General features: G+C 38.1%; 1 long non-coding RNA gene across 1 annotated transcript in view; it reads right to left on the bottom strand.

The window, feature by feature from the left end:
* The window catches only part of LOC124081273 (uncharacterized), a 135968-nt gene that overhangs the window by 94872 nt on the left and 14292 nt on the right, over nucleotides 1-26804 (bottom strand). The gene's annotated exons all lie outside the window — the stretch shown is intronic.

Genomic DNA, 26804 nt, shown 5'->3' with positions numbered 1-26804 from the left:
CTGAAGCTTTAGAAACCATGACAAAAACAAAGTTGATGAATATATTTTCCTCTAGGTTTCTGTGAGAATCAACCCATTTTAAAATATTTTCTAATCATCTCCCTGCCCTCTCCTTTTCCAAAGTAGATTCTTTAGTGCTTTGATCTTTTCACCCCAGGTTGGCAGGAAAGCTGCCTGATTCCCTGGCAGGCTGGATTAGGCCCAGGGCTGGAAGCTACACAAGGTCTTGCCTGTGTAATTCCTGGCCTGGTCTGGATTACTCATGTTCCCTCTTAAATAGGTTGCATGTCACAGAACGTGGTCCCAGGACTTGAGAATGCCAGTGACTCCCAGCTCCTATATCTGGTTCAGATGGAAGGTTTCCTGGTACAGAAAACAGAAAGGGAAGTTGAAGCAGGAAGACCACAAGTTCAAAAACAGCCTCAGCAATTTACTAAAGGCGTAAGCAACTTAGCAAGACCCTGTCTCAAACTAAAAAAATAAAATAAAATGGAAAGCAAACATTTCTCTGGAAGCACACACTCATGTTAGGAAGATGCTGCCCCTTTGAAGGACGGTGGAGGGACTACTGAAGAATTTTCATTTTTCTATAGGATTGTTTTTTGTTTTTTAAATTGCCTGTAATGTACAGAAAAGTTTGCAAATGTCATACACATGTATATATTTATGCCTACATATGCATACACTAAGCATCAGTATAAAGCTTGTTTTAAAAAGGGGAAAATGGTCTGGGGGTATGGGTCAGTGGTTAAGAATCCCTGGGTTCAATTCCTGGTACAAAAAAAAAAAAATTCACAATTTGATGTATCATCTGGTATTTATAGTCTCCACATACTGGAAAGATTTAAGTGTGCTCCTACTTATAGGATGGAGTTGTACTAGTTCAGAGGTTCCCAAACCTAACTACCTATCAGAACTCCCTGGGTTGGTTTGTTTAAAAAAAAAAAAAATCAATTCCTAGATCCTCAGAATGACTAAATCAGAATTTCCAAGAATGAGGTAAGTCCAGAATTTTTCAAAGCCTGGGGTGGTTTGGAAGTCAGGCTTGGAAATGGCTGCAACAGATGATTTCCTACATACCTTTTGCACCCTTCTCCAACCCTAGAGACCTGTATGAATTATTGAGTTTCCATGGACTGTTTGGCCCACCCACATGCCCCCAGACCCACCCGCTAAAGTGCAATTCCTTGGGAATAAATAAGAGAAAGAAAATACAAATACAAATTCATTCCCAATATAAGTAAAGACATTGCAGTCCAGCCTCCTCTTCTGCCTAAGACAACTCTTCCTCTAGCTCACAGTGCACAGTATGGAACAGAGAGGGAGAAAGGCAGTTAGTTTCACAACTGATGCTTAAAGAGGGCTCTATCCCATTGACCTATGCCACAGATGTGCTGCCCCTTCCCCATGAAACACTGCCTAATAGGTGCCCATATAGCTCTTGAGCTTAACTCCTGATAGGTCTATAAGAAAGAGCATTGTCCTCTTACCCCACCTCCTTTTCCATGAAGAGGAAGATCTGCATGCTCAATCCACAGACACACATACTGTGATCAACACAGGGGCTGACCTCCTTCCTCAAGAGAACAAACTTCCCAAGTGAAACTGCCTGTCACCTTAAGCCAAGTGCACATGGTTCTACTGCCACAGCAGCCTCACCTCAAACAAATTCAGCACCATTTGGGATGCAAGAGGGAGGCTCGCTTTATGCTTTAGCAAGATTCATACAGTTTATGACCAAAGGAAGAACAGCAATTACATCATTTTCGAATTGAACTGGACCTTTTCTTCTATTCTTCGGCTCAAGTTTATTTCTCAGGCCTTCCTCCAAAAAAGATCACCCAAAAAAAAATGCCCTAAATAGGAAAAGGTACTAGAATAGAAGATATCGATTTCCTCTTTCTTCATGAGCCTTCCCTGACTCAACATATACCTACTTAGACACTTAAGGTAAATGTTCAAAAAATGTGAGTTGAAAAAAATTTTTTTATGCCTCATCCCTTAAAGAAGAAACAGGATATCACAATGAAAAAGAAAATTACATTGTCCAATTTGAGCAATATAAATCAATATCCATTTTACAAAGCTGAATTTAACATTTAACCAAAGAAAATTATAATAACAGTAATTTCCTGACCTTGGATGGTTCTATTGTTTTGTTCTGTGATGGCAACTTGAAAACAAATTATTTTATAGGCACCTGGCTCATTATGCATTACAAATTAAATCTTCATTTATCTATATGCTCCAAACAGTACCTATCCATCGCCATCACTTAAAAACACATTGCCCTTCTTTCTAGCCTTGTTAATTTCCAGATGCTAATTAAATTTAAACTCATAAAAATATCTGTTTAGCATGCATGACAATATCATCCCTCAATATCCATTACCCACTGTACATTCCAGCATGTTTACCCACTGTTTTCGGTTTGCATTCTCATCTGTACGCCTCGGTTTCAAGGGACAGAGCGGGGATTTAACCTGAAATTCAATCTCTCTCACATTTTGATTCTACCCAAGTTGTCTCCTCTGCTTGATGCCTTTGTAAGCAACTTTCTTTCAAATTATCACTGAGAAGAATGACTTCCAGGTAATAGCACTTAAATATGGAACAGCCAAATGATAAAGGAATACAGGGGAAGAGCTATATTTCAGCCTCTTTTGACCAGACCATTACACAAAAAGAGAAGACTTTCGATCTCTAGAGATCCACAGTCACTTATTTATTGCCATAAGAAGGCTGACAGACAGTTTGAAAGCCAAGCTGATAATGAATGGCATTGCTCACAACCAGCACCTAACATAAAACATGTCACCATCCCTAAGGGGCATCCCAAAGGCCTGGGAGAGGATTCAAAGGATCACCCAGCAGGATAATGATTTTCACATTCTATGTGCTCACTAACACAAGTCCTCACCAGTGAGAAAATAGCAGAAAAAAAGAGAGAAGAATCCTGAGTAGAGATGGCCTGTATTGGGCGTGGCCCTCTGCCTCTGCAAAGATGGCTCAAATCTGGCCTGCCTTTCTCAGCTGGAAACATGTTCCTGCCTCAAGAATTTACACCATGGCTTCAGATCCATGTGTCCCAGGTAAGGAAGTTCATGTTCCCATGCCTGCCTTAACAGAGAAAGGCAGTGCATTAGCACAGGTACACCATGAGACTCTGAATCAGTGTATAAGCAAATAAAAACAGGCTGTGGTGCCCTTCACTTCCTTTAAACCCTTCACTTCCTTTAAACAATGAAAATCTGCAAAGGGAAGAACTACAATAAAGGAAAACCCAAGATAAGCACTCTGAATCACAGTTCTACCATGACAAGAGGCACCCCTCCAGCCTTTATTACAAGATGCAACAAATTTTTCTGAGCCAAATAGCAAATATTTCAAGGTTGTGGGCCACATAAAATCTTTGCCACATGTTCTTTTTCTTCTTCTGTTTTTTTGTTTTTGCTTTTGCAACATTTTAAAAACTATAAAACCATTCCTAGCTGACAGGCCATCACAAAACAGGCCATGAACCAGAATTGGCCTATGAGCCATAGTTTAACAATCCCATTTTATTATAAAATATGAAGTACAAATGATTCAAATGCCTCAAGCTCATGGAATACAGAGATGCCTTTTAAAGAAAAAAGAATCCTCATTGTTCTCTAAGAATACATTCCCAAATCCGGTGCCACAAATCCCAAACTAAGAACTTTATTAAAATTGACTCTATGACTCTAAGGAATCCCCCCTATCACTGATGCAGATGAATGTACAACATAAACTAGACATTCTTAGTCATAAGGCAGCAGTTAGAGAATCTAAAACTGCTTATACTAATGTTTTGAGATTGCCTTTGAAATGAAAATGAACCTTCAGAAATATAGCTATGCTCTCCCAGCAGGTTGATGTCAGAGCCATATATTGAACACGTAAGTTTTGGAGGGGAGAGGGAAGCCACGTTGCAAATAATGGCAAAACTTAGGTTAACGTGACTGTGAACTTGGGGGAAAAAAATGCAGCAAAGCACTAAATGAAAATACCAACCACCTATGTGTTTTCTGCATCTTTCCTGATCTTGCCTCCACCTACCCACTTCACATTTCTAACCTGTTTGAGTTGGCAGTTGTTCCCTGGATGCATGGCTGGTAGTAGTTGGCCTATGGAGGTCAAAGGATCAGTATACTAAATCCTTAGTCTCTAAGTTAAAAAAAAAAACTTGATCCAGGTAAAAGACTATCAGTGATTGGATGCCAATTAATTCTAGTTAAGGCAAGTCTTTCTACTTTCTGCACCACACCTTCATTTCAGGCTGGAAAACAAAAAAAAATCTCTTCAAATTAAGAGAAGGAAGTTTATAAAGGGAGAAGAGGGGACTTAGAAAGTTACACAGGAGCATCAGAGAGAATCAGGGAAAATTAAGAACTCTAACTTAAAGTTTTGGGATCCTAAGATTGTTGATTTAGGATCCTAAGATGTTGATTGTTGATTTGTGCTCTGATTTCTGTCTAGAATCTTAAAAGGCAGCTATGTCATAGATGTGTCCTGCCCTAAGTGCATGGGGTAGAGGTTAAGTGGAAGCAATAGAAATAAAACTAAGGATGATACCCATGTTGAAATTTGCCAAGACTTTAAAACAACCACTATGAATATGTTCAAGTATTTAAAGATAAGATGGAAATAATGACTGAGTCACTGGGTGATCTCAACAGATAAATTGAAACTGTGGAATAAAAGAAAAATGACATTCTAGAACTCAAAAATACAATATTTGAAATGAAAAATTCACTAGGCAAGTTTTTCAACATATTGGTAACTGCAAAAGAAAGGATCAATGAACTTCAAGATGGGCCAATACAATCTAGAAATTAAAGCACACAAGAAAAAATAGCTTCAATGACCCATGAGAGTTCTTGTTAGAGTCAGAGAGAGACAGAGAGAATGGAGAATGGGATAATATAATTAATAATTTCTATAGAAAGTGAAAATATAATGACATAAAAATTTTCAACTTTGATTTTTTAAAATTATCAATTCACAGATATCTAGAAAGAGAGAATTGAAACTGGGAGCAATGACTGCTGGGAGCCTCAAATGGCTGCCAGGAACTTCTGGGGACCACTCACTGATCATGTCTTTTCAGTTCTGATCTCTTGCTCTGAAGGGTAGCAATTTCCTAGGAACCACATTACTATGAGGCATTTATGGTATGTGAGGGGAAGCTTGTGGCCCTCAATGCCTTGGAAAAGTATGGAAGACAATCCTCTGGCAATAAACTTCACTTACTCCCTCTGCTTCTTTGTCTGTTTCCCCCTTTCCTCCCCATCCTCTCTGCACTCCTCCTCCTCCTTACCTGCTCATGTACTCTCTCTCTCCCCCCCTCCCTTTTGGGTATAGTCTTAACTAGTTTCAGCTTAAATCCCTTCTCAGATGAAGACTTGAAGAACTTTAAAAGCTAAGCTACTTAGATGGGTAAATACCTATAAATTCCCCCACTGAGTTCCCCAAGAACACTGATTCTTTGACTGAAACAAGGATCTCCCTTCCTCATGCTCTGAACTAGCTATTCCCAAACTATAAATGTTCAATTACTTCCCAGACAGCAAATGTGCATTTTGCTTTCCCCCTGCTATATATTTTCTGTGGTTTGCATTATCATTTGCTAAATACACTCAGACACCCTATATTACCTCTGGCCACAACTCTAGGACCTTTATGTGACTTCTCGCCCTCTAGGAGAAGCACAGATAAATCACCACTCAGCCATTTAACATACAAAGAGAAGATTCCAATTTTCCAAATAGGGCCATTTGTTTAATTTATTTGGCTGCTAGGGAGTTGTAGAAATTATGCTAATTTAGACTGGGAAAGAATACCACCAAGCCCTTCAGGTTTTATCTTACCTCTGATAGGACAGTTCAAATATTCTTACTAGTTTCTCCTCCGAAAATGCATGAGTCTTTTGTTCCTTTGACTAGTGAGTTTAGGAGTGTTTACATGATATTAATTATTCTGTATATTTTATACATAAATGATAAGTATGCATCTATTCATTTTTTTATTAAAAAGCAAGGTAAATTCCATGCACTCCCTTCCCCCTAGTCCCTGAGATATAAAACGCCGTAGCCTTTATGTCAACTGGAAAAGTTACCACTTTGCAGAAGCAAGTCAGAGTAGGAGATTCTTCACAGGTGGTTAAATTTATCGTATATCCAAGAGACAGATCGTTGCACTAGGAAATTGGAAACCTGAGTTCTAATCCCAGGTTTACCCAGAGATAAGGCCATCATTAGTCAATAAATTTCTCAAAGACAGGGAGTGTATCCTATCTATTGTTTTCCTTTAATTAATTTTTAATAAATAAATTATATATGATCTACTTACCAAAGTATATAATGCTATAAATAGAAATGAAATCCCCTTGAGAATTCCTCAGTCCTTCCCCTTCTTAATACCAAGAGATAACCACTACTATAATCCAACATACCGCTTAACCAGGCTGCTTATCTACACCTTAGAAAGTATATTTTATTGATTTTTATGGGTTCTTTTTCCACATAAATGGTCATAGATTACACATAAATCTACAACTTGCTTTTTTTACTTTATATATTTGAGATTGATCCATGTCAATGTGAATAGCACTTTTTTCACAGATTTCTGTATATTTCACCTATAAATATATCCCTTTGTTTCTATCCATTCCCTGATAGGATTTAGACTATTTTCAATTATCCTTGATACAAACAAGGCTGCAGTCACCCACTCTGTGTTCTTCTGTGCAGATTTGCACGTTTCTCTGGAGCAGATGCCTAAATGGAAATGCTGGATCAGAGGATGTGGTCATTTTCCATCTTAAAAGGTGATATCAAATGGCTCCATGCCAAAGCCAGGAATCATTTTCCCATTTTCATCAGAAGCACAGAAAAGTAATCCTCTTCCCACAACTCAAGAGAACTAAATACTAATAAACTTTTCAAATTTGCCACCCTAGCACATAAAAATAAAGTAGTATCTTATGGTGCCATCAGTTTGTACTATCTCACTAGCTACTATAGGTAAACATCTTATCAAATGTTCTTTAGCCTTTTATGTTTCCCTCTTCATTAAATTTCATATTTATTTATATAATTCACCCGTTTGTCTGTTGGCTTATATGTTCATATGTTATTGACATGTAGAGTTCTTTTTATATTCTAGTTACTAATCCTCTATTTTACATGTTGCTTTTGTTCACTTTTTCGAACACCAACACCTCACAGTAACATGGTTCCTTTATAAACTGGGAAATGTAGTAATTACTTGTTGACTAATAAATGATGTGGCCTCAAAGCCATATATTGAACAATCACTCTGTTATTCACAACATGATAGTGACATTTCCATCACTTAGCTATAAAAACCAGGCAAGTGGGTATATTAAATATGAGCCACTAAGTGATACTCCGTACTCATTTCTGAATCTTCAATTCTTAGGGCAGAGCCAGAGTGGTTTACCTCACAAGAAAAGCAAATTAAAGTCAAATGAATTCTCCAAGCCACTTGATTCAATGTAAGGAATCCAAATCAGATCATTTCCACTGAAGATCAGGGAAAGGACTGAAGGGCAAGGACCGCTCTTCTGCCTTGTCCATCTCTTCCTCCCTTCCCTTCTCCAACTCCCATCTCCCTGTTTCGGTGCAACTTTGTTTTGTTGTTGTTGTTATTGTTGTTTGTTTTCTTTCTTTACTGTTTTTCTATTTTAATAAGCTGTCAATTCCTGTGTTTTTCTGGATTGTCAAGATTTCTCTTGAAAGACTTGCAGCAGAAATGCCACCCACATTAACATACATATAAATATGCTTCTTTTCATCTGTTTTCTTGTTCCATCAGAGGCTCTGTAGAGCTATTTAGTTCAATTATTTCTGGCACTTTGCCCATCAAAATGTGAAATTCTTCAAAAGGATAAAAATGACAGTGAATCTACTTCCTCCTGAGCAATTGAGGTTTTTGTTTAAATCTGGTTGTCTTGGAAACAAGCGCGTTTCATTGAATGTATACTCACTATAATGGTTAAAACATCAATGAAAGGTACAACTCCCCTGCAATCCATTCCCTGTCTTACCTAAGTATAGGTTGGTCAGCTGCTGGAGTGGAAAGAATTTATGACTCAAGACATCTGGATTCCAACTTCCCTCTGATCCTATCCACGTGATTCTAGACATGTATCCCTTCTTGAACCTCTATTTCCTTAGAACAAATGGAAATAATAACACGACCTCTTCCATGCATCTTGGATTTTCCAGGAAGATCAAAATAATGGATGTGAAAGAGCATGTTGGAAACTAAAAAGCTAAACAGAAGTAATCACATACTTGAATAACTATTTTCTTCTTGATAAACATGAGTCATGAAGTTTTAGCTCAGATATGTGTAAATAAATTCTCTGAGTATTATGTTTTCCCAGTGGTAAAACAGACCAGTCTTAAAGACCTAAGCACCTGCCAGCTGAAAATTATCCCCTCACCAATGTTGGTCCATGATAGTAAATGAAAAGTAACTTCATGCACACACGAGGCAGAGGTATGTTCCAGTTATTATCAACTGTGTATTATATTAATAGCCTAATATTACTTCTGTTTCAATTACCTCTGACTACCAAACAAACCACCCCAAAACTTAATGGCTTCAAACAATACTCTTCTTTTATTCATGATTTTCTAAATCAGAAATTCAGGAATATCTTGCCTGGGGAACTTCATCTTTCCTACACGTGATGTTGGCTGAGGAAGCTCGGTCTGAAAGATTCACTTCCAAGAAGGCTTCTTCACGTCTTTCTGCTCAATACAGTTCAGCCACCCCAGAATTAAAAGTAGAAAGTCAGATTTCATTATCAGATGTTGGTGCTTCCCAAGAGCCAAAGGAGCACTACAGATCACATACAGTCTCCTAGGAAACTACAGTCTAGATCACTCATATCTGGAACCAAAGTAGTACATATTCCTCTCTATACCTAAGCACATTTCTAAGAGTACCTTGAACCAGGAACTGATCTGTACTGTAAAAAACAAATGTGGTATATATAACAGAGGTTATATAACCAATCCAAGATCATATATGTTAAATGTGTGTGAATTTAACATATATGATCTTGGATTGGTTATATAACCTCTGTAGATCTCAGTTTACTCATCTAGACAGTAGGGAATTTAGACCTCTATTAATTTACCGGTCCACAATTGTTGAGGTTATCAAATTAAATAATGTATACAACATGTTTCTTAAGTTGCAAATCCATAATATTAATGCCAATTATTATATCAGAGAAGCAACAGAAACAGATTCTGGTTTTGCCTCTTCATGCATTATGACTCTTAAACATTCTGTACCTCCACTTCATCTTCCAAAAAAGTTTATTTCAATATGCAAGATTGTAAGCACATAACAAAGTCAGCATTTAAATGCAAAAATGCCAAACTACCTAACAAGAGAAAATGAATGCACATAGTAGCCACCATGGGAAAGAGGTGTGGTGATCTCCTTTTTCTATTGTCGTTTTTTCATTTAAAATGTTAAACCAATATGGGATAGCTGATGGAGTAAGGTACATTTTCCATAGAAGAGTACATGTAATATAGAGAGACTAAGAAAGGACTCTGGAACTGGACTTAGAGATTTACATCTTGATTCCAACTTTGATTAGCTGTGTTATCTAGTACAGAATACCTAACTTCTGGCCTTTGTTTCCTCATTTTAAAAAATGAAGATAATTATGATCTCAAAATGTTGTTGTAAGGATTAAATGACTCAGTGCACTAATAACATATAAAAACATGATATTCATTCATAAATGTTTGCCATTATTCCTCATCTCAGTCTTTTTATATCATATATATATATATATGTGTGTGTGTGTGTGTGTGTGTGTGTGTGTGTGTGTGTATATGTATATGTTATGGTCACCATACAAAAGCAGGAGGGATCCCCACCCAAGGTTTGGTTTGAATGTCTAAACTGATGATAGCATGCGCATACACACACACACACACACATCATGAGGGTATGAAGAGGCTTAATGTTATATAATTGAAGTCTGTAAGGAACGCAGGGCAGGACTCAAGTGGATCCAAAATTACTTAAGAGAACAAGGACAGTGACTGATCGGGGTTTTCACCATGATAGGGCTGGTGTTCTTGCATGGGGCAGGAGCTTATGTGGTTTGAATCTTCCACCAAGGAGTGGGGCACTTTCTTATCTAAAGCCCTGTGGCACAGGGGAAGAAGAATAAGGCTTAAATGTTGTCAAGAAGTTAAATATTGAAAATACAGTCAGGCTCCTCAATATAACATCATACAAGTCCTACACATTACTTGTTAAGTTTATAGCTAAGCCTAAGGGAAAGATTTGTAAGTAGACACTTTTGAATAGACATTTATGCTATCTGCAAATAATGAGAATTTTATATTTTCCCTTTTTAACAACTATACCTCCAATTTCTTTTTCTTGTCTTAATGCATTGACTAGAACATACAATACTAGTAAAATAACAATGGTGACTATGGACATTTCTACCTTGTTCATGGATTTATGGGGAATTTACACTAAGAATGATCTTAGCTATGGGCTTAAGATTGATTTGGGGCTATCATATTAAGAAAACTCCATCTATTCCCTTAGTATCAAAAACAACTATTAGTTTACATAAAATGCCTTTATGATATCTATCATGATAAACTCATGTTTTTCCACCTGAACTATTAGTTAGGTGGAAATATAGTATTTTCTATAAATTAACATGATATTTCTTAATCAATTGAATATTCTTAGACATAGAATATAGCTCTGTTTTATTTATCAGGAATAAAATTAAGGAGAATTTTTTTTGCATTGTATTTCAGATGGTGGAGTGCTAATGGGACAAGGACCAAGTATTTTAGACCTTTGTATAATCTATTATAATCTTTGTATAACCTATTAAAGTTTTTGATTTTTCACTTCTAGTTATTCCAGGAGTCACTTGAAAAATATTTATGCAGATTTTTATAGCCTGAATAAAAGGCTTCTAAAATCATTACTCCTTCTCATTCCACAAATATTTTAAAAGCTACAAGTAATCAGCATTATCTTTTTGTTTAATATAGAAGAGTCACTCCAGCCAAGTGGCCTATAGAGCTGATAACCATTTCCTAAATATCTGCTGAAGTCCACAGTACAGGGTAGGTTTTTAATCAGAAAGAATTTGTTGAAAATTGTCCTAAAATGGGGGCTGTTCTCCAGACACACTCTTTATATTCCCACAGCCTCTCCCCTTTCCTCCCCATAGCCTTGGATTCCTCTAGGGTTTCCTGAACTCCTCTATAATGTGAAGAGACTGAGAAGGCAGCCTTTCTCTAGGAATAAAAGTTTTGGACAGGAGGCCTGCCCCACACTCCGCGCCTATGCAGGGAGGCAAGCACCCCATGCTTGCTCGAGGTGCACACTCTGGGCTTCCTTATTCATCAAGGTGTGGCTTCACAGCCCAACATCAGAGTACATATAGGCTTGAGGCTACTGCCACCACGAAACTTGGATTGCACCGCTTCTATCAAGGGATGACAATGACAATAAGGAATCTCTTCAATGAAATAAGACACCACCAAGGTCCCTGTGGGCCTGGCCACACCAGAGGTATCTCTACTAGGGGTGCTAACAGTTATCCTGTTGTTGAGGTAACAGGGAGTCTTGCATGGGGTTGCCTCCCTTGTTTCTCCTACTAACAGCCAACTTCTTATGATTACCCTCTCACTAGTCATATAATCTAATACCTCCATATTCTCATATATTACCTCATAAACATCTCAGCCAACCCCCCAGTCCTCCCTTCTACCATTAGAAACTGTAAACCATTACAGAAACCTATTGACTATATGGTAGAAGATAACAGAACTCATTATTTCTGATTACAGCAACAAAACTATAAATGTAAAAATAGAAGCTAACTGATCTATGGCTGCATGTTGGGTACATTGAGTGCTATAATATTGAGCTCCCCCTTAAAGGTAAGGTATTGGTAACCTGTAGGGACACTATAAGACAATAGGGCAGAAGCTGTCATATCTTGGACCTACACTGCAAAAGAGGAAGACACACAGACATCATGAAAAAACAAGGGAGGAAAGTGTCCCAAACAAACCAAAATACTACAACAATAGAATCCATAGACAGCACAGTAGATGAAATGCCAGAGAAGGAGTTCAGAATATATATAACTAAAATGATCTGGGAATTAAAGAATGACTAAACAAGCAGATACAGGCAAAAATTGATTACTCCAACCAAGAAATAAGAGAACAAATGCAGGTTGCAAGAGATTACTTCAAGAAAGAGAGAGAGATTCTGAAAACAAACAATTCAAAGTCCTTGAAATGAAAGAAACAATAAGCCAAATTTAAAAACTCAATAGCATCACCAACAGACTAGATCACTTGGAAGACAGGACCTCAGACAATGAGGACAAAATATACAATCTTGAAAATAAAGTTGACCTCATGGTGAAGATGGTAAGAAACCATGAACAGAATATCCAAGAATTATGGGATGCCATCAAAAGACCAAATTTAAGATTTATTGGGACAGAGGAAGGCTCAGAGAGTCAAACCAAAGGAATGTGCAATCTCTTCAATGAAATAATATCAGAAAATTTCCCAAGCATGAAGAATGAATTGGAAAATCCAATACAAGAGGCCTATTAGACAAGAAATGTACAAAATTAGAACAGATCTACACCAAGACACATTATAATGAAAATGCCTAGCACACAGAATAAGGATAGCATTTTAAAGGCCATAAGAGAGAAAAATCCGATTACATATAAGGGAAGACAAATTCATATCTCAGCAGATTTTTCAACCAAGACCCTCAAAGCCAGGAGACCCTGGAACAACATATACCAACCTCTAAAATATAATTGATGCCAACCAAGAATCTTATATCCAAACTATGTAATGTTTTGAACAACCAACAATAAAAAAATTAAAAAAAGAAAAAAAAAAGAATCTTATATCCAGCAAAATTAAGCTTCAGATTTGATGACGAAATAAAAACCTTTCATGATAAACAAAAACTGAAAGAATTTACAGGAAGAAAGCCTGCACTACAGAACATTCTTGGTAAAATATTCCACAAGGAGGAAATGAAAAATAACAATGAAAATCTGCAAAGGGAAGAACTACAATAAAGGAAAAGCCAATCAAAGGAGGATTCAAGTCAAGTTAAATACCAAAAATAAACAAAAATGACCAGAAATACAAATCATGTCTCAATAATAACCCTGAATGTTAATGGTCTAAACTCACCAATCAAAAGACATAGACTGGTAGATTGGATTTTTAAAAAAGACCCTACAATATGCTGCCTTCAAGAGACTCATCTCATAGGAAAAGATGTCCACAGACTAAAGGTTGGGTTGAATACACCATTCACATGGTCTGCATAAACAAGCAGGGGTTTCTATCCTCATATCAAATAAAGTAAACTTCAAGCCAAAGTTAATCAAAAGGGATAAAGATGGACATTTAATACTACATAAGGGAACCATACATCAACAAGACTTAACAGTTATAAATATATATGCCCCAAACAGTGGAGCATCTACATTCATTAATCAAACTCTTCTCAAGTTCAAGAATCAAATAGACCACAACAAAATATTTCTGGGTGACTTTAACACACATCTTTCACCACTGGATAGATCTTCCAAATAAAAGCTAAACAAAGAAGCTATAGAACTCAATAATACAATCAATAACTTAGACTTAACTGACATATATAGAATATTTCAACCTTCAATGAGCAAATACACTTTCTTCTCAGCAATACATGGATCCTTCTCTAAAATAGACCATATGTTATGCTGCAAAGCAACTTAGTAAATACAAAAAAGCAGAGATTCTACCCTGTATTCTATCAGACCACAATGGAATAAAATTAGAAATCAATGATAAAATAAAAAATAAAAGCTACTCCAACAGCTGGAGACTAAATAATATGCTATTGAATGAACAATGGGTTGCAAAAGATACCAAGGAGGAGATTAAAAAATTCTTAGAGGTAAATGAAAACACTGATACAACATATTGAAATCTATGGGACACCATGAAGGCAGTTCTAAGAGAAAAGTTCATTGCATGGAGTTCAATCCTTCAAAAAAGAAAAAGTCAACAAATAACTAACTAACGTTACATCTCAAAGCCCTAGAAAAAGAAGAACAAATCAACCCCAAAAGCAGTAGAAGACATGAAATAATTAAAATAAGAGCTGAAATCAATGAAATTGAAACAAAAGAAACAATTGAAAAAAATTGATAAAACAAAAAGTTGGTTCTTTGAAAAAATATATAAAACTGATAAACCATTAGCCATGCTAACAAAGAGAAGGAGAGAGAAAACTCAAATTACTAACCTCCATGATAAAAAAGGAAATATCACAATGGACACGATAGAAATACAGAAGATAATTAGAAATTATTTTGAAAATTTGTACTCCAAAAAAATAGAAAATATCGAAGACATCGACAAACTTCTAGAGGCATATGATATGCCCAAACTAAATCAGGATGATATACACAATTTAAACAGATCAATTTCAAGCAAAGAAATAGAGAACTCCATCAGAAGCCTACCAATCAAGAAAAGCCCAGGACTGCATGGATACACAGCTGAGTTCTATAAGATATTTAAAGAAGAACCAACACCAATACTCCTCAAACTATTTCATGAAATAGAAAAAAAGGTAACACAAACATTCTATGAGACCAATATCACCCTGATTCCAAAACCAGATAAAGATACATCAAAGAAAGAAAATGTTGGATCAAAATGTCTAATGAATATAGATGCAAAAATTCTCAATAATATTCTGGCAAGTCAAATACAAAAACATATCAAAAAGATAGTGCACCGGGCTGAGGATGTGGCTCAAGTGGTAGCGCGCTCGCCTGGCATGCATACGGCCCGGGTTCAATCCTCAGCACCACATACAAATAAAGATGTTGTATCTGCCGAAAACTAAAAAATAAATATTAAAAAATAAATTCTCTCTCTCTCTCTAAAAAAAAAAAAAAAGATAGTGCACCATGATCAAGTAGGAGTCATTCCCAGGATGCAAGGTTGGTTCAACATACAGAAATCAATAAATGTAATTCATCACATCAATAGACTCAAAGATAAAAATCATATGATCATCTCAATAGATACAGAGAAAGCATTTGACAAATATAGGACCCCTTCATATTCAAAACACCACAAAAATGAGTGATAGTAGGAACATATTTCAACATCGTAAAAGCTATATGTCTAAACCCAAGACCAACATAATTCTAAATGGAGAAAAATTAAAAGCATTCCCTCTGAAAACTGGAACAACACAACGATGCCCTCTTTCACCACTTCTACTTAACATAGTTCTTGAAACTCTAGCCAGTGCAATTAGACAGATGAAAGAAATTAATGGGATATGGATAGGGAAAAAAAACTCAAATTATTACTATTTGCCAACAATATGATTCTATACCTAGAAGACCCAAAAAATTTCACCAGAAGTCTTCTAGAACTAATAAATGAATTCAGAAAAGTAGCAGGATATAAAATCAACACCCATAAATCAAAGGCATTTCTGTACATCAGTGACAAATCCTCAGAAAGAAAAAGGAAAACCACCCCATTTATAATACCCTAAAAAAATAAAATATTTAGGAATCAACAAAAGAGGTGAAAGACCTCTACGATGAAAACTACAGAATGCTAAAGAAAGAAATTAAAGAAGACCTTAGAAGATGAAAAGATCTACCTTGTCTTTGGATAGGCAGAATTAATATTGTCAAAATGACCATACTACCACAAAAGCACTGTACAGATTCAATGCAATCCCAATCAAAATCCCAATGACATTCCTCATAGAAATAGAAAAGGCAATCATGAAATTCATCTTGGAAAATAAGAGACCCAGAATAGCCAGAGCAATCCTAAGCAAGAAGAGTGAAGCTGGTGGCATTACTATTCCAGACTGTAAATTACACTACAGGGCAATCATAAAAAAAACAGTGCTAAGAGCCAAGTATATGATGCATGGCATTTTTGGTTGAAAGGTGACGCCAGCTAGCCATTGAGATGATATGATTATGTTAAGATTTGCATTCATATGGATATTGGACTCCTGCTGTTCACCTGGGCCTGCTACGGGACTCCTGGAGAGTTCCCATTGGTTGGGGAAGTACAGTAGGAGGGAGTTCCGGGGGAGGAACTCTCTCTGGCGGTTCCGGCAGGAGGCCGCGTGGGTGGATCGGAAATCTTCCCGGGCGCGTACTGGACATTGGCGGCAGTTTCAAAAAATAAAGTTTGTTCCTGCTTGAGTGGCTCGTGATTTTGTGCCCAGCCAGACTGCGGCAAAACAGCATGGTATTGGGACCAAAATAGACCTGTAGACCAATGGTACAGAATAGAGGACCCAGAGACAAACCCACAAAATTACAGTTATATTAGACAAAAGTGCCAAAATCATATGTTGGAGAAAAAAGATAGCCTCTTCAACAAATGGTGCTGGGAAAACTGGAAATCCTCATGGAACAAAATGAAATTAAACCTCTCTCTCTCACCATGCACAAAACTCAAAGTGAATCAAGGACCTAGGAATTAAACAAGAGACCTTACACCTAAAGGAAGAAAAAGATTTGGGTCTCCAAATCTCCATCATGTTGGATTAGACCCCAACTTCCTTAATAAGACTCCTGTAGCACAAGAATTAAAACCAAGAATCAATAAATGGGATGGGTTCAAACTAAAAAGTTTATTCTCAGCATATGAAACAATCAGTGAGGTGAATAGAGAGCCTAGAGAATGGGAGCAAATCTTAACCACAAGCACATCAGATATAGCACTAATCTCTAGGTTATACAAAGCACTCAAAAACCTTAACACCAAAAAATAATAATAATAATAATAACCCAATCAATGAATGGGCCAAGGAACTGGACACTTCTCAGAAGAGGATATACAATTAATCAACAAATATATGAAAAAATTTTCAATGTCTCTAGCAATTTGAGAAACACAAATCAAAACTACTCTAAGATTTCATCTCACTCCAATCAGAATGGCAGCTATCAAGAATACAAACAACAATAATTATTGGCAAGGATGTGGGGGAAAAGGCACACTCATACATTGCTGGTGGGACTGCAAATTGGTGCAGCCAATCTGGAAAGCATTGTGGAGATTCCTTGGAAAACTTGGAATGGAACCACCATTTGACCCAGCTAACCCACTCCTCAGTTTATACCCAAATGACTTAATAACAGCATACTTCGGGGACACAGCCACATCACAATAGCTAAATTGTGGAACTAACCCAGATGCCCTTCAGTAGATGAATGGATAAAGAAACTTTGGTGTATATATACACAATGGAATATTACTCAGCATTAAAAGAGAATAAAATATCATGGCATTTGCAGGTAAGCGGATGGAGTTGGAGAATATAATACTAAGTGAAGTAAGCCAATCCCAAAAAACCAAAGGCTGAATGCTTTCTTTGATATGAAGATGCTAACTTATAATGGTGATGGGGGTGGGGGGAGCATGGGAGGAATGGAGGAACTTTAGATAGGGCAAAGAAAAAGAGCCAATATGGGGTGATTTGGGTACAGAAAAATCAGACTTCTACTTTTTAATCCACATGGACAGAATAGGGTCAAAACCTCAAAACTTGCCTCCAGCAATGAGTTATAGCTAACCACCAGAAATTCTTAGGAGCAAATGTTTTCTTTCAGTGGGAGTTAAAATTGGAATGAAATCACATTCAAACAGAATTATCAACTCCTGTGAGCACAACATGGAAAGAACAGTGATGTCCTTGACCCCAGGATGGCCTCAATCTCAGGCTCTATATGGTACCCCCCACAGTCCAGGTTCGTGTTTTATCAGCCTCAAGTCCAGCAGAAACTTAAGCAAGTTTTGCTTTCAATAGTCCAAGGAAAACCTGGACTCACTGAGAAGCAGAATAACTATAGTATTCCAAGCAATGTTTCTGGAGCAAGACATCAGGACACAAATGTCAGCTCCAACACTTCTATCTATATAACCTTGAGAAAGTTACTGAATAAGATTGGCATTTTACCACTCATTAAAATCTTGTTGTATTAACTATTCTTTATTTGTCCTTCCAAGTCCATTCTCCACCATTCACCACCCTGGTCTATGCCAGTAGAGGCTGATTTATACAGCTTACATCAATGGACACCCTTCCCCTTTGGCTTCTAGTTAGGTTCAATCAGTAGAAGGCACTGGCAAGAAACTAGAGCATAAGAAGAATGTGAAGTCAGTATATTTACTTTCCCTGTAGGGCCATGAATCAGCAGTATTGAATTCCTCTACTTGAGCCCACAACCCCTCTTGGGGAGCTCCCATTAACAGCCATGGGTGTCATGGAATTCTCTCTTAATCAATGAAGGTCTCATCAGTTCCTGGCAGCCATTCCCAGTTCAAGGTTAGGTATAGTAACAGCTGTCTACTGTTGCTACCTCTGGCAGTGCTTTACCATCCCTTATTGATTTCCTTAAACCAGCCAACACCTTTTTCGATAAGCTCTTTATTAAACTTCCCTCAATTTCCCCATCCATGACATCTGATTCTGTCCAATACACTGGTTCTCCATTTCTTATTACCTAGGAGTATTGGACATTCCCATCCCCTTGAAGCTAAAGGCCAACAGAATATGAACAAAAATGATGGCTCACATGTTTAGATGGAAGCATTCAAGAGCTATTCTTAACATGCTTCTGCATGTTCTCTCTTTCATTACTTGGCAATCATGTTTATATGCAAATGCCATAATACTGAAGCAGCCTAAAATGGTAATCATGTGCCACATGGAAGACTGATACCCCAGAGAGTCACTTTGCATGGTGAAACAAACAATTATTGTTAAGTCATGGTGAGCTAGATCTGGTAGTGGTTGTTGCTCCAATATAACCTAGCATATCCGGAAAAACACACATAATCTCTGTGCTTTATTTGCCTCATCTATAAAATAGGTATCTATATAATAGGATTCTGTGAAGTGTTGGAGAAGACAAACTTTTCCCCTATCTTTGTGGATTTAATGGTTGGGAATTAAAACGATAAGAGACAGATTAGTAAGAGGAAAGACAGATATTTATTGGCATAATATATATGATTTCACATAAAATTGTGGCTCAAAGAAGCAGTTAGAAATGGGGGGTTATATGCCAGCTAACAAGAGGAGGGGGTTGGAATTTCAAGGGATAGTAAGTGGTGGGAAGTACTGAGAAATATATGAGGGAATTAATGGAAAGTAAGGTTTATTTTAGCAAGATCTGTTTATACAATTTCCCATGCCCTGCTAAATTTTATCTCCAATGACCAAAGTTACTTTTCCCACCTAGAACAAGAAGCCACCCAGAAGTAGGGAATCATAAAAGTTGACTTCTTTTGGAAGGTTCTGATTTTACACAACCAAAAGGAGTGCAGAGAAAGTCTCTTCCTGCATCTGTTGATTCTCGGATGCCTTCAACTCAAAATAAGCCTTCTGCCACCATAGCATTTTCTAGACCCCTTCCAAAGTTTAGTTGAATTAGTAATGCTTAGAACACAGCATAGCCCATAATAGGAACTCAATTGATGTAAGAGTGTTTTGGGTTTTTTTTCTTTTACTTCTTATCATGGAAAATTTAGACATATATTCAGAAATAGGAAGGATGGTATAATTAACTTCCAAGTACTTATCATCCTACTTCCACAATTATCAACTTGTGGTGAATAGTTTTTTATTCTACATACTCCCCTGTAATTATTTTGAAGCAAATCTATGACATATCTTTTTATCTGTGAATTTTAAAAGATTCTTTTTAAAAACAACTACAATGCTGCCATCAAACCTAAAAAATTAACTATAATCTCTTAATATCATTTAACATCCAATGTTCAACCTTTCACAACTGTCTCATAAAAATTTCCCCAAGTTTGTTTGAACCAAGATCCTACTAAGTCACTGAACTCACTTTTTTTTTAAGTTGGTTTCATGTAGAAATTTAATTGATGGATTCATTTAATCGATTAACATTAGAATTTTGTGTTAATAAAATTTACCATATCAACAGATTTCAAAAGAAAAGTTTCACTTTCTCAATCAACAAAGAAACTCTTCAATGACCATGTATACTATAAATATATTTTGCTTAGCACATTTTTCGAAGTAAATGTTCTCACCTTGAATGTCAAAGATTAGTTTTAATTGTCGACTTAAGCAGTCTGATGGTTGTCTAGGAAATGATAGAGCATACCTAGAGTTGTATCTGTGAGTGTTTCCCAGTATATAGGCCTATAGATCAGTGGAGTGGGGAAAACCCTTCTGAATATGGGCAGCAGCATCTAAAAGGCTGGAGGCCTGAATGGAACAACAAGGCAGAAGAAAAGGGGGAAACAACTCAATCTATCTCCAACCCCTAGGATTTTCCTTCTGGAGGGGGACATGTTTCAGCTGTTACTGGCCTTGGACACCAGACACGGAGTTGTTTGGCCTTGGACTCTGGCACTTGTACCAGTGGCCCTCCATAGGCTCTTGGGGCTTCTTACTTACAGTAGAGGCTGCATTATTAGCCTACTGAAGTCACTTTTATTCTGTCAGCTCACCTTCAGCTTTTTTTGCCTGTGATGTGTTTCTTGAGGAAGCCATTTTGTCCTGTGGCATTTCTCAGTCAGGATTTTGCTGATTGTATCCTCATGATATCATTTAACATGCACTTTTCTCTTCTTATTTCCTGAAACTTCACAGCTAGATCTAGGTTCAATCAGATTCATGTTTGATTTTTTTAAATCAAGAACACTTTGCAGGTACTATTATGTGTGGTTGACTCGTTTTAGCAGCCCGTGATGATCACTGCCAACATTCATTAATCTATTAGAGATTTTAAAAGGTAATATTCCAATTCTACTATTGTTTATTCATATGTTAGTTGGAGTAACTGTATAAAGTGAAACTTCCGGGCTGGGGATATAGTTCAGTTGGTAGAGTGCTTGCATCACATGCACAAAGCCCTGGGTTCAATCCCAAGCATAGAGAGAGAGTGGGGGGGAGGGAGGGAGGGACTTCCCTGAGGGTACAGCACATAAAGGAAGAGTAAATGTCTCATTCTTTCCCTTTATCTGCCTGATTTCAAATAATGAGTTTGTTCCTCCGTGTTCTTTAAAAACTGTTATTCAGGAGGTTTTTTTAAAATAATACTTCATGTTCATGGATTTAAAGATACTTTTGGTGTTTAAATGCATTGCAATTACTATCCTTATTGATACTCAGTTTGTCCTATCTTTGGCCAATGAGAGGGTCTTCAAATCAGTTCATAAGGTTCTTTTATTGACATATGTCTAATAATTTTTGGCTGCATCCTTCATGTTTATAGTATGATAAGATATTCCAGGCTCATTTTGTATATCTTCTCCCCAAACTTGGAATCTGCCATTCCCCAAGAAGTTTTCTAGGTCCTTTTAGAGAGAAATAGAATTTAGAGACCACAAAATGGCCTGAAGAGATGAGCAGTACCATTTCTAGACTGATAATTATTTCTTTTGTCTTTTCTATGGACGGAATTGGTAAGTATAAAAAAAATGACAAAATGCGGGGCTAGGGGTGTAGCTCAATGGTACACCATTGGCCTAGCATGCACAAGGTACTGACATGGCTCCTAGTTGCCTAGCAGAGCAGTGGAGAGGCAGAGTGGCAGCCCAGGTGGGTTGGAGCACAGGGAATAGCATGGTCTGCAGTCCATGGAACCCATCATGCAGGTGTGGTGGTCCTGAACTACTGTGAGCCAAGGCCTGCTGACCTGTTACCCTTTGGTGGCCAGGCCTGGGCATGGGACAGTCACCTGCTGCAGAAGTCCACTCCACTGCAGTTCTGCAGCCTGGAACCTGTGAGTGTAAACCATCCAATGACCTTGACCTCCCACTTCCCAACTTGCCAAAAGAAAATGGAAGTAGGTCAGTCTGAATGGAAGTCTGGACTTGAGAGTGAGCAGTGGTACATTTCCAAACTCTAATTAGTATAAATTTGGACAGGTAGCATTAATACTTCCTCTAAACCCTAATTAGCATAAGTTTGGACCAAAAGCAGTATCCCACTAGGCTAACACACTCCAACAGATATCCGGTCCCCTGTTGCACTGCAACAGTTCTATTTCTATTTAATAAAGCCTACTCTTACACTTACTCATCCTGGTCTGTAGAGTTCATTCTTTAAATTCTCAAGACAAGAACCCAGAAAGAAGAAGAAATTGACACTGAGCTGCTGAGGTCTGCTGCTACACTGGAGGGCACAGTCCACTATGAAGAGCTACATCTAAACTTCTTGATGCAGAGGCCTGCAACCTCAGCAGACCCCACCCGCCAGCAGAAACAGAATGGATCCAGTGTCATCTCAAAACTTCAATTTCAGTACTGGGTTCAATTCCCAGTACCAAGTGGGGAAAAATGACCCGTGAGGTTTTTGACCTGGGAAACCCTTTCATACTATTCTCTAATCACAATTGCCTCTGGAATGGTATCCTCAAAGATACTGCAGAAAAAAAGTGCATCATGCATTTCAAATGGGATCACTGCTTCTAATAAGGGACCATGGGATTTTTATTTTAATATACTAGAATATATTCTTTTGTCTCCTTTTTCTAATTCTAAATACTCAATTTCTCCCTGAAACCAACATAATTATCCATTTGCCCCACAACTGTATTAGGATTAAAAAAAAATCACTGGAAATTAAAAGGTGGAGAACCTTCCCAAGAGAAAGGAAAAGATCTGGGCAGATGAAACAGTACTTGGCCAATACAGGGCTATGACCCTGTCTGCTGGGGAACCACCAATGCAGGAGTCCTCAAATTGCAGAGGTGAGGCCTAGACCTTAGTCCCTAGCTAGAAATGAATGGAAAATACTCCATGCTAGATTTGCATAGATTTATGTAAACAAAACCCCAGAGGCACCAACAAGAAGGTGCCTGGGTCTGACTTCTGTGTTGTCTCTCTGGCATAGCTTCAGAAGATGGCAGTGAAGCGAACAAGCCCAATTGTGACTAGTGCCTGTCAAAGTCACAGTGGCATATAAGCACAACAGACAAGGAATCCACATTCAAGACCAGCCTGCTTTGGTTTGTTTTTGTTGTTGTTTTTCTGCAGGAACTTGGAGCCCTACCTAAGGGCCTTTCCTAGGATGACTGGTCAAAAAATAATGGCCTTTGCTTGGTTAAAAAGCAAATTCTTAGAACACTGAAAGAAAAAACAATGGTCTTTGTTTAAACTGTTAACCAATAAGATAGATAAGGGAGTTAGGAAAGAGAGATAAGCAATGAAACACTGCCTGCAGGTGTACAGTGACCAGGTACATGGCCAGGTACACTAGAAATGTGCCTCAATTGCAGCCAAGTTGCTCAGGGTACTTGACTGCAGTTAGATTTCTCCTGCATCCTTACAATTCCAAGCTCACCACAGCAACTCCAGCACCAGGGAACACGTTTGCATAGTGCCTGTTAAACAATATGTTTACCTTTGCTCTTCCTTCAAACCAGACCCTGATCCAAAATGTCTGCTCCTCCAGACACAGCTGATGAGTTGATTCCAATAAACTCCAAAAGCCAGAATGATAGAAAAACAACATTTAAAATTAAATGTTCCAAAATCCTTAGCCTGGGTGTTATGAGGGTCAGCGATGGAGTGAGGTGAGAGACTCAGGTTTCCAGCAGTGTGAGACATGCGTTTATACCACACAAAGAATCCAGCTTTTCACACTTTACCTCTGCTTTCCTCCCAATTCCAGGGGAACTCTACCAAACGTTTATTGCTAGAGAGCTCAACTTTTTCATAAAGCACAATACCTACTGTTTTCGTTAGAATTATTTCAGCTGGAAATAGCAAAAAACCCAGGTATCAAGACATAAGGGCAAAGTCTGAGGCAAAGTGACTCCAGCAGTAGTTCATTAGTGGCTCAGGGTTTGTCTGAGCTCCACCTCTTAGTTCTTCTCATGGCTTTTTCCTTGTGGTCAGAAGAAATAGTACCAGGCCAGAGGCAATGGCTCACTCCTATAATCCCAGCAGCTCAGGAGGCTGAGACAGGAGGACTGAGAGTTCAAAGCCAGCCTCAGCAATTTAGCAAGACCCTAAGTAACTCAGTAAGACCCTGTCTCTAAATAAAAAAACACAAAAAAGGGCTGGGGATATGGCTCAGTGATTAAGCACCCTTGAGTTCAATATCCAGTACCAAAAAAAAAAAAACAGTACCAAACACCAAATCTTCACACAGTAACATCCAAAGCAGGAAAAAAAAAATCTGCTAATTATTACCTTTCCTAAAATTAAAAAAAGAGAACACTCTTGAAGTCCCCAGTATTTCTTTACATCTCATTGGCCAGTTGATATGCACTCCTAAACCACTCACTAGCAAATGGAATGATTACTAAGACTGGCAATAACTAATCATCATTTACTCTCCGAAATTAGGGAGATCCCCACCATCACTGAGATGACCCACCTCATCCCTTAGTAAAATGGGGTTCTGTGACAGGGAAGTGGTAAAGTGGCTGATGGTGAGCAATTATCAGGGTTTCCACATCCACATCACCACCCTCATCCACAGAGGTCCCACTTGCTTGTCTTGATTTCACTGGATTTTGTGTACTGTTGATGGCTGAGATATGAGTTCTCAGAAAGAATAGAAAAGCTGTCTGATCCATTTCTCATAACTGTCTTAGTCCATTTAGGCTGTTATAACACAATATGATAAGCTAGATGGTCTATAAACAACAGAAATTTTTTTCTCACAATTCTGGGGATTGTGAAGTCCAAGATCAAGGTGCTCACAATGACTTTCTCATTGTGCCTGTCCATGGCAGAAGTGCCAATGAGCTCCTGGGAGTCTCTTTTATAAAATTATTAATCCCAATGAAGGCTCCACCCTCAAGGCCTAATCACTTCCCCAAAACCCCACCTCTAAATACTGTTACACTGGGGATTAGGCCTCAACATGAATTCTGGAGAGACATTAACATTGAGTTGATAGCATTCCATCATTAGCCCCCCAAAGTTCATGCCCTTCTCACATATAAAACATATCTATTTCATCCCGGAAACCCCAGAAGTCTATACTCATTTCTAGCATCAACGTAAAAGTCTAAAGTCTCATCTAAATATCATCTAAATCAGATATGGATGAGACTCAAGGTGTAATTTATCCCAAGACAAATTCCTCTCCAACTGTGAACCTGTGAAAACAAGTTACAGGCTTCTCAAACACAATCGTGAGACAGGCATGATACAGACATTCTCATTCCAGAAGAGAGAAATAGGCAAGAAGAAAGGGGTGAAAGGTTCCAAGTAACTCCAAAGCTACTCAGGCAAACCGCATTAAACCTTAAGGCACAGAAAGTTTTCTCTTTGACTCAGTGTTCTGTCTTCCAGGCCATGGGGTGGGAGTCAACCCCAGGGTTCAATGGGAAAGCCCTGCAGTGACTTTCTGCCTGGACTCCACAGCTCTTTCAGGCTGGGGACCTGTGTCCGTGGTGCTCTCAGATGGGCTTATCCTTTGAATTCTACATGGAGGCAGCCATGTTCACATGGCTCTGCAGGCCACAGCCCATGCCACAGTGCTCTGAGGGGAGCCCACCTGTGAGCACTGGGTAGGGGCACCCTGGCCCACTGAACCAGAGACAGAGACCCACCATTTGAAACCACTCTGTTGCCCAGGCCCTGGCATTCTGGGCCCATGACAGGAATGGCAGCCCCAGTGATTTCCAAAGTTCCTTCAGGGTCATTTTTCCACTGTTTTGAACACCATCTCTTCACTTTTGTCAAGATGACTGACTAATCTCCTTTTCAAAAATCATTTGCTCATATACAGAAGCTATAACCAAATAAGAAAAAGGGGAGGGCGATCCAATAAAAATAGAAAAGAGATCAGTGAAGCAGTGGAAGGAGATTGAGGGAAAGGGAGGAGAGTGGGAAAAGGGAGGAACTGCAGAATGAAATTGACCAAATTATGCCACATACCTAGATGAATATACCACAGTGAATTCCACCTTTATATGGAATTGTGCTTTATATCTATAAAATATAAACTTTAAAAAAGCAATAAATAAATAGAAGGAGAGCAGAGGAAGGGGAACAGGGAGAGGGAAGACAGGAAGTAAAGAGGAAGAGTACTAGGGACTACTATGGAGCAAATTATGTACCATGCACGTATGATTATGTCAAAATGAACCTCACTATTATGTATAACTATGATGCACTAATAAATATATTTTTTTAAAAAAAGAAAGTCATTTGGTCACACCCTAAATGCCTTCTCATTCTTTTCAGTATGTATAGACTGCTCCATAACTTTAAATGCTGGTTTCTTTTTGCTGAAAAATTCTATCTTTAGGTCATTTCTCTCTTCTTGAGGTTGACTCTAAGTAGTCAGGAGGAGCTGGTCTGATCCTTCAACATTTTTCTTAGAAAATTCCTCAGGCAAATATCCAATTTCATCACTTGCAAGTTGTACCTTACACAAAACACTAGAATGCACACAACTCAGCCAAGTTCTTTGCCACTTTTTAACAAGAATGACCTTTCCTCCAGTGCCCAATAACATGTTCCTTATTTCTGTCTGAGACCTCCACAGAATGGCCTTTGCCATCTATATTGCTACCAACATTCTGTTCGTCATTACTCAGGCATTCCCTAAGATTGAGGTTTACACTCCAGCTCTATTTTCTTCTGAACCTTCACCAGAATTGCCCTTAACATCCATATTTCTAGCATGTTCCT

The sequence above is a fragment of the Marmota monax genome, unplaced genomic scaffold (genome assembly GCF_021218885.2).
Source record: "Marmota monax isolate L192 unplaced genomic scaffold, Marmota_monax_Labrador192_F-V1.1 WCK01_AAM20220418_F8-fsc00222, whole genome shotgun sequence".
Taxonomy (NCBI): domain Eukaryota; kingdom Metazoa; phylum Chordata; class Mammalia; order Rodentia; family Sciuridae; genus Marmota; species Marmota monax.
Note: the sequence above shows the minus strand (reverse complement) of the source record. Positions and strands in the feature narration are given on the sequence as shown.